This window comes from Parasteatoda tepidariorum, chromosome 9, assembly GCF_043381705.1.
Source record: "Parasteatoda tepidariorum isolate YZ-2023 chromosome 9, CAS_Ptep_4.0, whole genome shotgun sequence".
Lineage (NCBI taxonomy): Eukaryota > Metazoa > Arthropoda > Arachnida > Araneae > Theridiidae > Parasteatoda > Parasteatoda tepidariorum.
Genome location: NC_092212.1, coordinates 63458814 through 63472779, shown reverse-complemented (window position 1 = coordinate 63472779; position 13966 = coordinate 63458814). Strand labels below are relative to the sequence as shown.

Sequence of the window (13966 nt, the reverse complement as noted above, 5' to 3'; positions counted from 1 at the left end):
TATAACATCAGTAGACGTTGAAAGAAGCTTCTGCAGGAATGAAAATTTACTTTCAGACAAGAGACGCTCGTTTACATTTCAAATTATCAAAAAACATTTAATAATCCAATGTAATTCTGATATTTAGTAATATTATGAGATGGAAGTTGTTATATCCATTAAAGTTTCTATACAAAATAAATATATTTTGGTATCAATATATTTTCCTTTTTTTGTTATTTTAGGATATAAAACATATTTTTCAAACTTTAATGAACGTAGAACAAGTATTGCATCGCTTTATATTTTTTAAATGACTCATAATAATTTTAAAGACCAAAATATTTTTTAATTCAATATTTTTACCTTATTTCAGGCATTTTTTGCTCAATTTTTGCATTTTTAAGAGCATTTTTGGCCCTGTTTAAGGGCATTTATTTCACTTTTTAAGGGCATTAGTTGAGATTTTATAGGTCATCAAAATCCGGGCTCTAGTGATTAATAACAGTTTCTCTTAGATTTAAACAACTGCAAATATGTGCAAATTTGAAAAAATATTGTTTGGAAGTGGGCCAGATTTTACTAGATTTTACTTTAAAAGCAGAAAAAATTACCGGTGTTTAATGCTGTAGTTCATAGCTATAAATTATTTAAATGCTGAATTTTTTACTTATTGGAAATTAATCAATGCAAAACATAATTTCTTAATTAACTAAATTAATACAAAATAATGAAAAAGTATAAACATTTTTCTTCAAAAGGTTAATTAAGGCTTTATTTTGATAAAAGTTTAGTTGTATGTAGAGTTTTAAGCTGCAATAATATATTGGATTTTTTGTTAGTTAAAATTAGTTAAGTAAAAAATGTTACAATTGACCCCACTCTCCCCTGCAAATATAATTTATGATATATTTGAGGACAAATATAATATAAATGTTAGATTGTTTTTTGTAATTAAAAAATACCAAAATATAATATAATTAGAGCGTCCGAAAAAAATATATAAAAGGGACACTAGTGTGGTAATTTAACTATATGTGTAAAAGAGAAAACAGTGTGCTTTTATGTGCCAAAGGGATAAAGAAAGGAAGCCAAGTTTTGTTTTTTAAAAACTGCGATCTCCATTTTTGGAAAATAACTCATATCTCTTGTACTTGTGGAAGTCGGCTGAAATAGGTGCACGGAATTATACCATTTATTTATTTTGTTTGCATGCGGTATTTTAGGTATACATACACATACACAGATGACTGAAAGCATTCTCAAATTAGAACTGAAAAGAAAATAAATAAAAACAAAGCATCGAAACATGCTACCGAAAACAAGGCAAAAAAAGAAGAAATCTGACAGAAACAGAACTCATAAAATTCACAGGTTACGGAAGATAGATAAATTAGAGGTCTAGGCAGTGGCGTAATTCTACTACGCGTGATTTTCGAAAGTTATCTTAATAATAGAAGCAGTTCATCATAATAGTCACAGTATGACTCGGCAACTATATTACGGAAGCGATTGACATCATTTCGCCAGTCTTAACAAAAAATTTTTAAAAAAACCTTCGCGTTTTTTAAAACAAATTTTTTTTTGTTTTAAAATGTTCAGTGCAGCTAAATTGTTATGGTACTTATCGGTTTTTGGGGAACATGCGTTGGCAACTAATTTTGCAAGTTTTTGTCAACGCGAACAATAGTCCAATCTTAATAAAAGAGGTAATTTATCATGATAGTTACAGTACTATTCGGCGACATAATATGGAAGCGATTGACATCACTTCGTCATTCTTAAAATAAATTTTTTTAAAAAAACTTTCGCGTTTTTTTAAAATTTCTTTTCGTTTTAAAATGTTCAGTGAAGCTAAATTGTTATGGTACTTAACGGTTTTTGGGGACCACGCGTTGGCAACTAATTTTGCAAGTTATTGTCAACACGAACAATAGTTCAATCTTAATAAAAGAGCTAATTTATTATAATAGTTACAGTACTATTCGGAGACATAGTACTGAAGCGATTGACATCATTTCGTCATTCTTAACATAAATTTTTTTTAAAAAAACTTTCGCGTTTTTTTTAAAATTTCTTTTCGTTTTAAAATGTTTAGTGCAGCTAAATTGTTATGGTACTTATCGTTGTTTGGGGACCATGCGTTGGCAACTAATTTTGCAAGTTGTTGTCAACACGAACTAAAGTCCAATCTTAATAAAATAGGTAATATATCATGATAGTTACAGTACTATTCGGCGACATAATATGGAAGCGATTGAGATGATTTCGCCATTCCTAAAATAAATTTTTTTTAAAAAACTTTCGCGTATTTTTAAAAATTTATTTTCGTTTTAAAATGTTCAGTGCAGCTAAATTGTTAGGGAACTTATCGGTTTTTGGGGACCATGCGATAGCAACTAATTTTGCAAGTTGTTGTCAACACGAACAATAGTCCAATCTTAATAAAAGAGGTAATTTATAATGATAGTTACAGTACTATTCGGCGACATAGTATGGAAGCGATTGAGATGATTTGGCCACTCTTAACATAAAATTTTTTAGAACTTTCGCTTTTTTTAAAAAAAAAATTCTTTCCGTTCTAAAATATTCAGTGCAGCTAAATTGTTATGGTACTTATCGGTTTTTAGAGACCATGCGTTGGCAACTAATTTTGCATGTTTTTGTCAACGCGAACAATAGTCCAATCTTAATAAAAGAGGTAATTTATCATGATAGTTACAGTATTATTCGGCGACTTTGTACTGAAGCGATTAACCATGATTTCGCCATTCTTAACATAAAAGTTTTTAAAAACTTTACAGGTGTGTTTAAATTAAGAACTCTTAGAATAAAGAACTTTAAACTATTGTGTATCCAATTACTGAAATTTTTAGTTATGTATCTGAAGAAATTCCATGGACTAATTATTCTAAATTTACTTTTCAAGTAGCTTTGAAATGTATATAAATCACATCATAATATATATCAATAAATTAAAATGTTTATTAATTAAAAATTTAGAAAAAAAACAGATTCTATATTTTGCAAAATTTTGAAATTTACAAACAGTACCAACATGCATAAAAAAAATTAATTTAAATGCTGTTGCAAATGCATAGGCTTTAATTAAAATGCATAGTGCGATCAACGCAATACGAAAGGAATTGTGAGAGCTGCCCAAGTGAGAGCACCCTAGTTAATAATATCTTATAGGTGTCAAGAAGGAAGTATTTCTGTAAGATTGTTTTTTCCAGAAAATAAAGAATTGACTTGCGCTAGTTTTCATCTGTTCAAAGAAAGAACGCATGATCCTGAATTAGAAGCAATGCGTTGAAAACAAGGCTGTCCTTATAAGACAAAGTCAGGCACTTGTCACATGGAACCACTAGTGCATAAAAAACCACTTGTCACATAGCGAATCAACACAAAACGTTGCGACTCAATTTAATTTAGTAACCGGCCACTTTTTCCCATCGTTTTTTAATCGTTTAAAGATATACATCAATCTGGAAAGAGAATCCGACAAGCAGAATTTTCATTAAAATGTCTAATGTTTCCATTCAAAACTTTAATCCTTTAGAATCCGTCAATTTATGATAGATATTCAGAATTAATTGATAAAGTACAATTTTTATGAATTATCGATACGATAATATCGATAATTTTTACGAATTATCGATATTGATCACCGACTCATTAGGTTTGAGGAAAAAGTACTACTAAGTAATCAGAGTCTACCGGCCACTGTATACTAACTGAACATTTAAATTTTCAGGTCTATAGGTACTATTACAAAAGGAAAATTAATTCCAATATTTCCTAGTTTATAAAGTATAATCTTCGAAACCTCATATAAGATATCTCTGTGTAGTATATATCAGCTGACTTATAGATAAAAATAATTATTCTATTCTGATAAATATTAATAATTAATTGATAAAGTATAATTTTTTTGAATTATTGATACGATAATATCGATAACTTTTACGAATTATCGATATCGGTTACCGACTCATTAGGTTTGAGAAAAAAGTAGCTACTAAGTAATCAGAGTCTACCGACCACTGTTTACTAACTGAAAATTTAAATTTTCAGTTCTACAGGTAAAGCAAAACGAAAATTAAATCCAATATCACCTCGTTTATATTACAGTTTTCGAAACCGCACATAAGCTGTCTCTGAATTGTAGATAACAGGTGATTTAAAGATATAATAATTATTCCATTTTGATAAATATGAATAATTAATTGATCATATGCAATTTTGATTTTTAACCTTATATTTGACCTTATCAGAAAAACAACGCCAACTTATCAGTTGCTTCCATTTTCACGGACCGATAAGTTCGGTGACCGCTTCATCATATATGTAGATGTCCGAATAATTGAACCTTGTTCGATTTGACATGATTTCCACGCTGCCCCATTCGGCAAAGAGGGAGACATTAATTATCACTGAAAAACTAGTTTTGATTCGAAGCTTTGAAATAATTGGCGCTCATTGTTTGGCGCATCCTATTATGAGTCTCGTGATCTCTCGAACTTTCTCTTTCAGTTCGTACTTTGCATATTAATGCCTGTTTGGCGCATAATTAGATTGATTACGAATTCATTTTGGATTTGTGGTTGTGGTATATCCTAAAGCGTTTTCCAGTTTGTAGCATGCATATTTATATTAATTCTATTTAGAAAATCATAAATTTTTAAATTATGTAATTTATATAATGATCGAGTTCGGTGAAAATTTGTTTAAGTCAAATTGAGTGAAAATTATCCTTGTTCCAGTGTCTTTGAAATACAACTGCCACCTATAAGACTTTAAATGATATGTTTGAGAGACTTATACTACTTAAGGGGATCTGTGACTGTTATTTTTTGTCACCGAAGTTCTTCAAACGCGGTTTATATAGCCCTTGAAAATATACTACACATGTTAGTTTATTTTTACCTATTATGTTTAAAGCAGATATATGAAAACTTTTGCAATAGCTACTGTTTCAGTAGCTATTATATTATATTATATATCGACATAATATTTTTTTAAATTTTATAATTTTAAATATTATAATTATTATATTTAAATTTATTACTACTAATGTTCAACTCCGTAGCCTTGTAATTTTGAACCCGATCCAGAAGACAAGGGAACTCCTGGATCAAGTATTGGGAGAAATTTGCCTTTTTGGAGGACTTCTTGATGGAACTAACCCGAATTTGCGTTACATGGGGTAGACCACGACAACCTCCCACGGTTAGCCTGACGGTAAAGGGACTTTAACCCAGGATCCGTCTACCACTGAGGATATTTCACGTCAGCACTGTGGCCGGTGCAAGACTGATGCGGGCGGATACAAGACCGATCGACCAGTCATCGGTGGGATTCGAACCCGGCGCACCTTATTGGAACGCTCTATCCCCTGGGCCATAACGGCTCATAACGGCATAATAGTATAAACCAGGGCGCGAAATTTCCCTTTATCAGCCAGAGGAGTAGTTGGGGTTCACTGTGTCTAGGGATAGACTCAGTTTTAGCTCCCCTTATAACATAGGGAAGGACTCAAAAGAAGTTTTTCAAAATCATTTTAAGTTTTAAATAATTTTAAAACTTAAATATTAATTAATTTTAAGTTTGTTTAAGTTTTAAATAATTAAAAAAAAATTAAATCTACCGCACTTTGGCATTGTTTTTATTTTTATTTTGTTTTCCTTTGAATAACAATCTGCAACTTTATATAATGATTTTTTCGACAACGTAGCTCGATAACTTATTAAATTTTCATCTGATTCATTTTAAAATTTAACAGTGTAGGTAAAGTAACAAGCATTGTTTTTCATAGCTTCTATTGTTTCTTTTTATTGATAATTTTTTTTTCTAATGATATTTTTCACTCAACATATTGCGAAATTGTTAAAAAATAATAATAAAAAAATGTGTGCAAAACAAACTACGTTATTAATGGACATTCTGTTCAATTTTTATGTAAATCGAATAAAAATGTGAAGAATTTATGGGACCCGTGAATAGCTAGTAAAAATGCGGTTATTTAAAAGAGAGAAGCATTTTTCTCTGGAGTTCATTTTTAATTACCATTTCATGAATTTCTTGACTTTCAACTTCTAAAGCTGCGTCTAGGGGTAAATATACCCTTTTGTCCTCCTCCCCCGCCCCCAGCTAGCTAAGCCACGGTTGCCAGTTCACCACTGGTTAAAATCAAATATTTAAGACTGGCGAGTAGGTTTTATTCTTTTCAAACGATAAGTTTTAAATCAAACTATCTATTTTCAGATTATTGTGCCTTAATGTAGAACAAAGTATAGAACAAAAAAGTATGTAACATTGTGAAGCACATGACACGTTATAACTTCATATTACATATACAACAGCTTTTAATTAATATAAAAATTTTTAACGTCTATCATAACACATGTTTAACACTTGATATTTTTTTAACACATAACATAACACATGTTCAACTCTTGGAACTTTTTAACACTCAATACAACACATGTTTAATACTTGACAGTTTTAGTACAGAACATAATACATGTCTAACACTTAATATTTTTATCACATAACATTAAATATACTTAAACATGCTTAATACATAACAATTTAACATCTTGTGATATTATGATGTAGAATAAACATTTAAAAAAATGTTTTTATAAAATTCCTTATAACTAGGAAAAGTTTAAAAAAAAGTAATTATGATTGATGGAAAAATTATTTCTGAAGTCTTTATTTGAAATATGAAAGAATATATAAGTGAAATTGAAAGAATAAATTAGACGGAAAAAATGCATGTTAACTGCTGTCTACTTATTCAACGTTTTTTTAATATTCTTTTGAACACAATTCAATTATACGATTGCCAAATTTTACTCTCTAAAAAAATTATTTTCCTACGTTTTAGTGAAATGAGAAGTGAAAAATAAATTAAAGGCTAAAGCATGTTAATAATTCACGTGAAGTTTAATCAATAAATCCAAGAATTAAAACGAAAAGCAAAAGTTTTATTATCACACCTCCTGGAAAATCCTAAAGAATTAGCAGCAATTCAATTAAAAAAATATTTATTTAACTTTAATTATGTGTAAACAGATTCTTTGCAAAGCGTAAAAAAAGTCCTCAAAAGTAAGGTTTTACATATAATAATTAATTATTATTATATGTAATTATTATTGTATGTGTATTATTATATTTACTTATTATTATTACTTATTAATTTTACATATAAACTGTAATGTAGGGAAATTTTAGTTCACTTTAGGAATCAGAATATAAAAATGCTGTACATTATTGTAGTAAGATTTGAACTCGTATATTGAAGCAGGATATACAATTAAATTAGCAGATCTTGTTCAGCTACTTCAATATGAAGCTCTCAAAAAAGGACTTATAAGTAAAATTTTACATGGAATTAAGCAAACTTCAATGGTAGGGAAATTTTAGTTCACTTTAAGAATCAGAATATGAAAATGTTGTACATTAGGCAGTAAGATTTGAAAGCGTATCTTGTAGCAATACAGTTAAATTAGTAGATCTTGTTCAGCTACTTCAATATGAAGCTCTTAAAAATGAACTCAAAAGTAAAATTTTACATATAATTAAGCTAACTGCAAAAGTGGAGAAGTTTTAGTTCACTTTAAGAATCAGAATATGAAAATGTTGTACATGATGTAGTAAGATTTGAACGCGTATCTTGAAGCAGTTAAATTAGTAGATCTTGTTCACCTACTTCAATATGAAGCTCGTAAAAAAGGACTCAAAAGTAAAATTCTACATATAATTAAGCAAACTGCAAAGGTAGCAAAGTTTTAGTTCACTTTAAGAATCAGAATACGAAAATGTTGCACATTTGACAGTAAGATTTGAAAGCGTAACTTGAAGCAGGATATACAGTTAAATTAGTAGATCTTGTTAAGCTACTTCAATATGCAACTCGTAAAAAAGGACTTAAAAGTAAAATTTTACATATAATTAGCAATGGTAGGGAAGTTTTAGTTCACTTATATAAAAATGAATATTCAGAATATAAAAATGCTGTACATTATGTAGTAAGATTTGCGTGCGTATCTTAAAGCACGATATACAGTTATATTAGTAGGTCTTGTTAAACACAAACGCAACAGGGGGCATGGAAATTCTTACAGCACATGTCGTTGTCTAACGGAAATTGCTACGCCTCGTCTGTGACACTCAGCAGCTGCAATATCAAAAAAACAGGGGGGAAGGAATCAATTGTCTTTTTTTTCAGGTAATATTTTGGAAAGAGAAAGTTGATTACCGGTATGGGGGTGGGTGTCGCCCGCATATCATCTACCGGATTTCGGAATCAAAGATGCCGTTTCCGGTAGCTTTTGATAGGATTCCTTTTTTTATTCTTTTCCTTTCTTTTTTCGTCTCTAGAATGGAAATAACAAGAAAAGAGTGAGTAATGCATTTTTTTTAGAATATAGAAATCAATCAAAGAACTATGTCAACTAGAAAAATATCTTTAATTCAGTCTTTTTGCTAACAGTCGAAATATAGTAATAACTAGAGCCCGGATTTTGATGACCCAATAAATCCCCATTAATGCCCTTAAAAAGTGCAAAAAATGCCCTTAAAAAGTGCAAAAAATGCCCTTAAAAAGTGCGAAAAATGCCCTTAAAAATGCGAAAATTGCGTTAAAAATGCCTTATGACATGACTTAAATAAAGTAAAAATATTGAACTAAAACAATGTTTTACTCTTTAAAATTGTTATGAGCCATTTCAAAAATTATAAAGCAATGTAATACTTGTTCTACTTTCATTAAGGTTTGAAAAATATGTTTTATATCCTAAAATAACAAAAAAAAGGAAAATAGATTGACTCCAAAACATTTTCATTTTGTATAGAAACTTTAATGAATATAACAACTTCCTTCTCATAATATTACTAAATATCCATCCCATATATATATAAATTCCATCATTCCATCTCATATATATATAATTTTTTTTTTGATATTTTGAAATGTAAACGAGCGTCTCTTGTCTGAAAGTAAATTTTTATACGTGGAGAAGCTTCTTTCAACGTTTACTGATGTTATTGGTGAGTACTTGAAAAAGACGGTCTCAGTTACTGACAATTCTTCTTCAATTTGAAAAGATGTTGCTTCACCTGTTAATATCCAAGAGATTTTTTTCACTGTTTGGAAGCCAGTGTAATAATAAAAAACGATAAAAAAATAATAAGAATTGGAAAAAACTAACAAAAAATTTAAAAAATGTTTTAAAATGCAAAATAAGCCAACAAATTTAATGAAAAATGCCCTATAAATCTAAAAAAATGCTCTAAAGGACAAAAAATGTCCAAAAATGCAAATGTCATCAAAATCCGGGCCTTAGTAATAACATACACGCCAACCGCTCTATCTTTAAATGGAGATTTTTTTTGAATATTTTAAGTGTTATTAAGTTGTCAGCATTGTGATTTTGATTTATTAAATGTCATTTATTATGATTTTGGTGACCACTATATTAAAACAATTTTAAAAAAATACGTAAGACCTGATAAATCTGCAGTGTAGTTTTTAAGTTCTAAAAAAATTAATTAAAATAATCTTACCTTGATTGTTATTTCGCCCTTGAAGCATTCTGAAGCCCTAAGGCATTCGAGTTGGTATCTAGGTAAAAATTGTAAAGAAAGAAAAGTTATTTAAATTATTTGCCGCAAAGAGTCCTATTTGGAGAGACGTTTCTCTTCTTCTTTTTTTCTTCAAAATTTGAAAATTGTCCTAAAATAATTATTTCTTTATTGCATAGTTGCCAACTTGCAATAAAGAGAAATAATTATTCTCTTTATTGCAAGTTGTCTTAAATAATCTTGCCTTAATATTAAAATTATCTTGCCTTAGTTGTTATTTTGCCCTTTAAGCATTCTGAAGCACTAAAGCATTCGAGTTGGTATTTAGGTAAAAATTGCAAAAAAAGAAAAGTTATTTAAATTATTTGCAGCAAGGAATCCTATTTAGGGAGCAGTTTTTTTTTCTTTCGTTCTTTTCAAAATTTGAAAATTGTCCTAAAATAATTATTTCTTTATTGCATAGTTGCCAACTAGCTCCAGAAAACGGATAAATATTTTTGAGTGGTAGTCTTTTAATGTAAGATTCTTGACTTAATTCGATTTATAGGGTTTTTACTAGCCATTATTTTTAAATAATTCAAGGCTTTTGTCATATCCCACTTTGTTGCAGTAGTTAAGCCGTGTTACTGTCGAGCTTTTTAAAAAGTTGGAAAAATTGACCGAAAATCCTTAAATTCTAGTTTGTAGTTCTTTACCGTTTGTTAAAATATTTTGTCAAATCCAGAACATCACTGTTATTGACAGAACTAAAACACAGAAATGAATCATTCTCTACTACTCCTTATTTTTTAATGTTGTAAATATCTATATGAAGATCGGAAACCTTTTGGACTTGTCAATTTTTTTAAACTTAGGGTAGCTAAAAGAAGAAAATATCCAGTTAAAGGATATAAATTCAACGCTTGTGCTTTTTTCCCCAATGACCACATTTTACATTTTGCTTTAAGCTAAGAACAAATACAGGGTTTAGACAAAAATATGGAAACACTTCTATAATGGGAAAATTATTGACACAAATTGAAATAACATGTTTGAAGCTTTTGTGAATATTAATTGAATAATTTATGAAGCTTAAAATAATTTATTGCAATTGTTTCACCGTTTAAAAGCATTACATTTTGCTATCAACTTAATTTTAATTCCTTTTTGTCTTATAGGTTTGGGATGTAATAATGATAACAATTGATAATTTCCATCATTACCGGGAAGAAATTTTTGCTCTGTTGATGATATTTTAAAAATGTAAACAGGTAAGAAAAGCTTGTTTTATTAATGTTGCACAGCAATATTCTCTTGTGTAGGAACTGTGTGTTTAAGTTTCTGAAAGAATTTCAAATTATACAACTTGAAAAATAAACTCGTTCGTTTAATTTTTGCGGCTTCGTTTAATGGGTATTGTACTTTAAACCTTTTTCATGCTTAAGTCTTTATTTTTTTTCTGTTAAATTGTGTCAATTAATGTTAAACGTTGTGATATTAATAAAGAAAACCCTGCTGGAATTTTTTTTAAAAGTTTTAATTTGAAAAATCAAAGTGTTAACCTGCAATGTAAATAATAATAAGAATAATAAGAATTATGTGACATTTTAAGTAAAAAATATAAGATTTTAAGAATTTTAAGTAACCACCCCTAAAATAACGGTGGGTCTACAAGAAACTAAGCACATTTTAGTTTGGGCTTAACTAATCTTAATTAATGCAGCTTTATAGTTCACATTATCAATAACTCATTTCATAATGACAGATACAAAATCCAGGTGTCATTTGGAACTTTAAAAAAAAACGTAATGCTTGCAATTTTTTTTAAACGCATGCATAGTAAAAGTTTATTGACACTCTGATCCGATCAGACATTGTTCAACAATCTCTATTTTAATTATCTTTTATATCATTTCCTGACCAATAAAACTGACAGACATTTTGATCGGCCATCGGAAGTTGTCGAAGAAACATCTCTGGGATAGTGATTTGTGTTTGTCTGTATTTCCCTATCAGAAAAAAAGCCTCGTAAATTACGCTGAACCTACAAAAAACAAAGGAGAATAATTTTTATTGCTCATAATTTGTGCTAGACCACACACGTTCATTTTTAAGTATAATTTCCGATGCTCCAGAACATATTTTTTCTAATGGTAGCAAACGTGATGTTCATATCATTAAGAATTATTGGAATTTAGCCCTCCACTTCATTGAAGTAATTTCAACATATATGTAAACGGTCAACAAGTTATCACATTCTTATGTTCTAATTTATAAAAATATAAAATTATAATTGTTTTTAAACGTTTTGCCTTACTTCCCTATCACTGGTAAATATTTTTCACAAACACCGCAAATTTTGGAGGGCATAAAGCAGGGGTGGTCAGCCTGCGGCCCGCAAGCCACACGCGGCTCTTCGAAGGATTATTTCGATAAATGTACTCAAGTTCCCTTTTCATTTTTGTGCTATTATATTTTAATATTTTTCTGAATCCATTTGAAATTAACATAATTCAAGGTGAGTGTTTTCCATTTCCAATATAATTATGACCCAAAAAGCATCTGAAGAATTAGAATTAATAGAGATGCAAAACGATCAAGCTCTACAATTAAAAAATAAGTCGACGTCGATTACTGAATTTTGGAAATTCGCTAAAGAATCGAAGTATCCTGAATTGTAAATGCTCTGTTAGAAATGCTCTGTTAGAAATTTGCTCCAATGCTCTGTTAGAAATTTGTTTTTTAATGGTAGAAAATATTATGTTTTCGTGTTTGTTTTTTCGTTTTGTAAATTGGATTTAAACTTATTTTCCACACCACTACATGTGAATGAATTAAAAGTCATCACTTTTATACTTCATCATCACTTGTAGTAATCACTTTGTATAATAATTCTAGAGGATGGAAAAAGAGCTGTTAACAGTATCATGCGCCCAGATAAATTTTGATGATAACATTGTAAGTTCTTTCTGGGTGAGACTTTTAAAATGCTTGACAAATGAATCAAATTACTGAAAACTTTAATTTTTGATTGCTTACCATTTTAATCATATTTAGAACTCTTTTGTTCAGTTTTAACACAAAAATTTAATTTACGAATACTGTTGGTTGGTAGGAATCTTTGACTTATTTTAAATGTAATTCTATTAATAAAAAAAGCTTAAGTAATGAAAGATATTTTAAAAGGATAGAAAATAAATATGTAATGCCAATTGTGGCATCACAAATATCTTATTCATTGAAATTTACCCATAAACTAGGAGCTCATAAAAACATTCAACATAAATTGTTAACGTATCACAAAATCAAGCTCTAAAATTTTGTCCTACTTTTATAGAGTGTTTAGCGTACTATATTTGAAGCAGTGGTATTATTGAACATCTTTTGCTATTTCAATCTCTATTCTAATGTAATTTGCGACCGCAAATTGTCCGTGCGTGAAATTGGTGCTTTTTTAGTTGCGTACTGATCCTGAAAAAGCAAAGGTGATGTGACTCAGACGTGAAGGTCGTTTGACTAAAAAAAAAAAAAAGTCTTATCACCTGGGCTTCCCTTTCATTGATTTTTTTAAAAAAAAGGTTCATTAATTAGAATGGATATTTCTGTGGCTGATCTTCATGGTAAAGGTGTTCTATTTTTCATAATTAAAATGAAAACTTTGGGACGCATTCATTCTAAATACATAACTAGCGTTTTTCTTTATTTTAGAATTTCTGGTTAAATATCTTTGCAGTGTTGATATAATAATTAATCTAAACGGGGTGGCGAACCTTTATACACCAACGTGCCATTTTTTCTAAAAAACTGCTTGATGAGGTCATAGACGCGTAATATCAAATAATTTTGACTTCGTGATTATTGGGAAAATAATAATTCTAAATACTATCAACTCAAAACTCTTTATATACATTGAAAAAAAAACATTCTGCAATGTCTCAGTTATACGCGTAATTCAACTTAAAGTAGCATCAGTGTGACTTCTGTTGTTGCAGATTAGATGACAAATAACTTATATTAGGTTGTAAGATGTTAGTTTAAGCAGGACTGTTAATTTTTTTGCCTGTTATTTATTGTTATCTTGTTTTTTATGGTTTTTAATTGTTTTTTTTAGCATTAATTGTTAATTTTTTATTAATAATTGTTTATTATTTTGTGTGTTTTTTGAGAATTTAAATTTAATTGTTACATATGCTTCATAGTGTAATACCATTTGTGTAATAACAAATGTGATCGGTGGCGTGCCCGAAATATTGTGTCGGGTGCCATAAATGGCACGCGTGCCATTGGTTCGCCATCTCTGTTCTAAACCCTTTATTTTGAAGGAACGGTATGAGGACTTCAATTAATATATCTAAATTATTTATTTATATTGAAACTTTTAAAATTAATATAAATTTACTTAGTTAAACAAGTC

At 29.2% G+C, this 13966-nt stretch overlaps 1 protein-coding gene across 1 annotated transcript in view; it reads left to right on the top strand.

Annotated features, from left to right (window-relative positions):
* Window positions 1-13966, top strand: part of LOC107454538 (nucleolar protein dao-5) — a 122997-nt gene that overhangs the window by 22896 nt on the left and 86135 nt on the right. Inside the window, exon 2 of the mRNA XM_071185484.1 lies at window positions 10731-10823. The gene's annotated coding sequence lies outside the window, so the exon portion shown is untranslated. The remainder of the gene's footprint in view (window positions 1-10730; window positions 10824-13966) is intronic.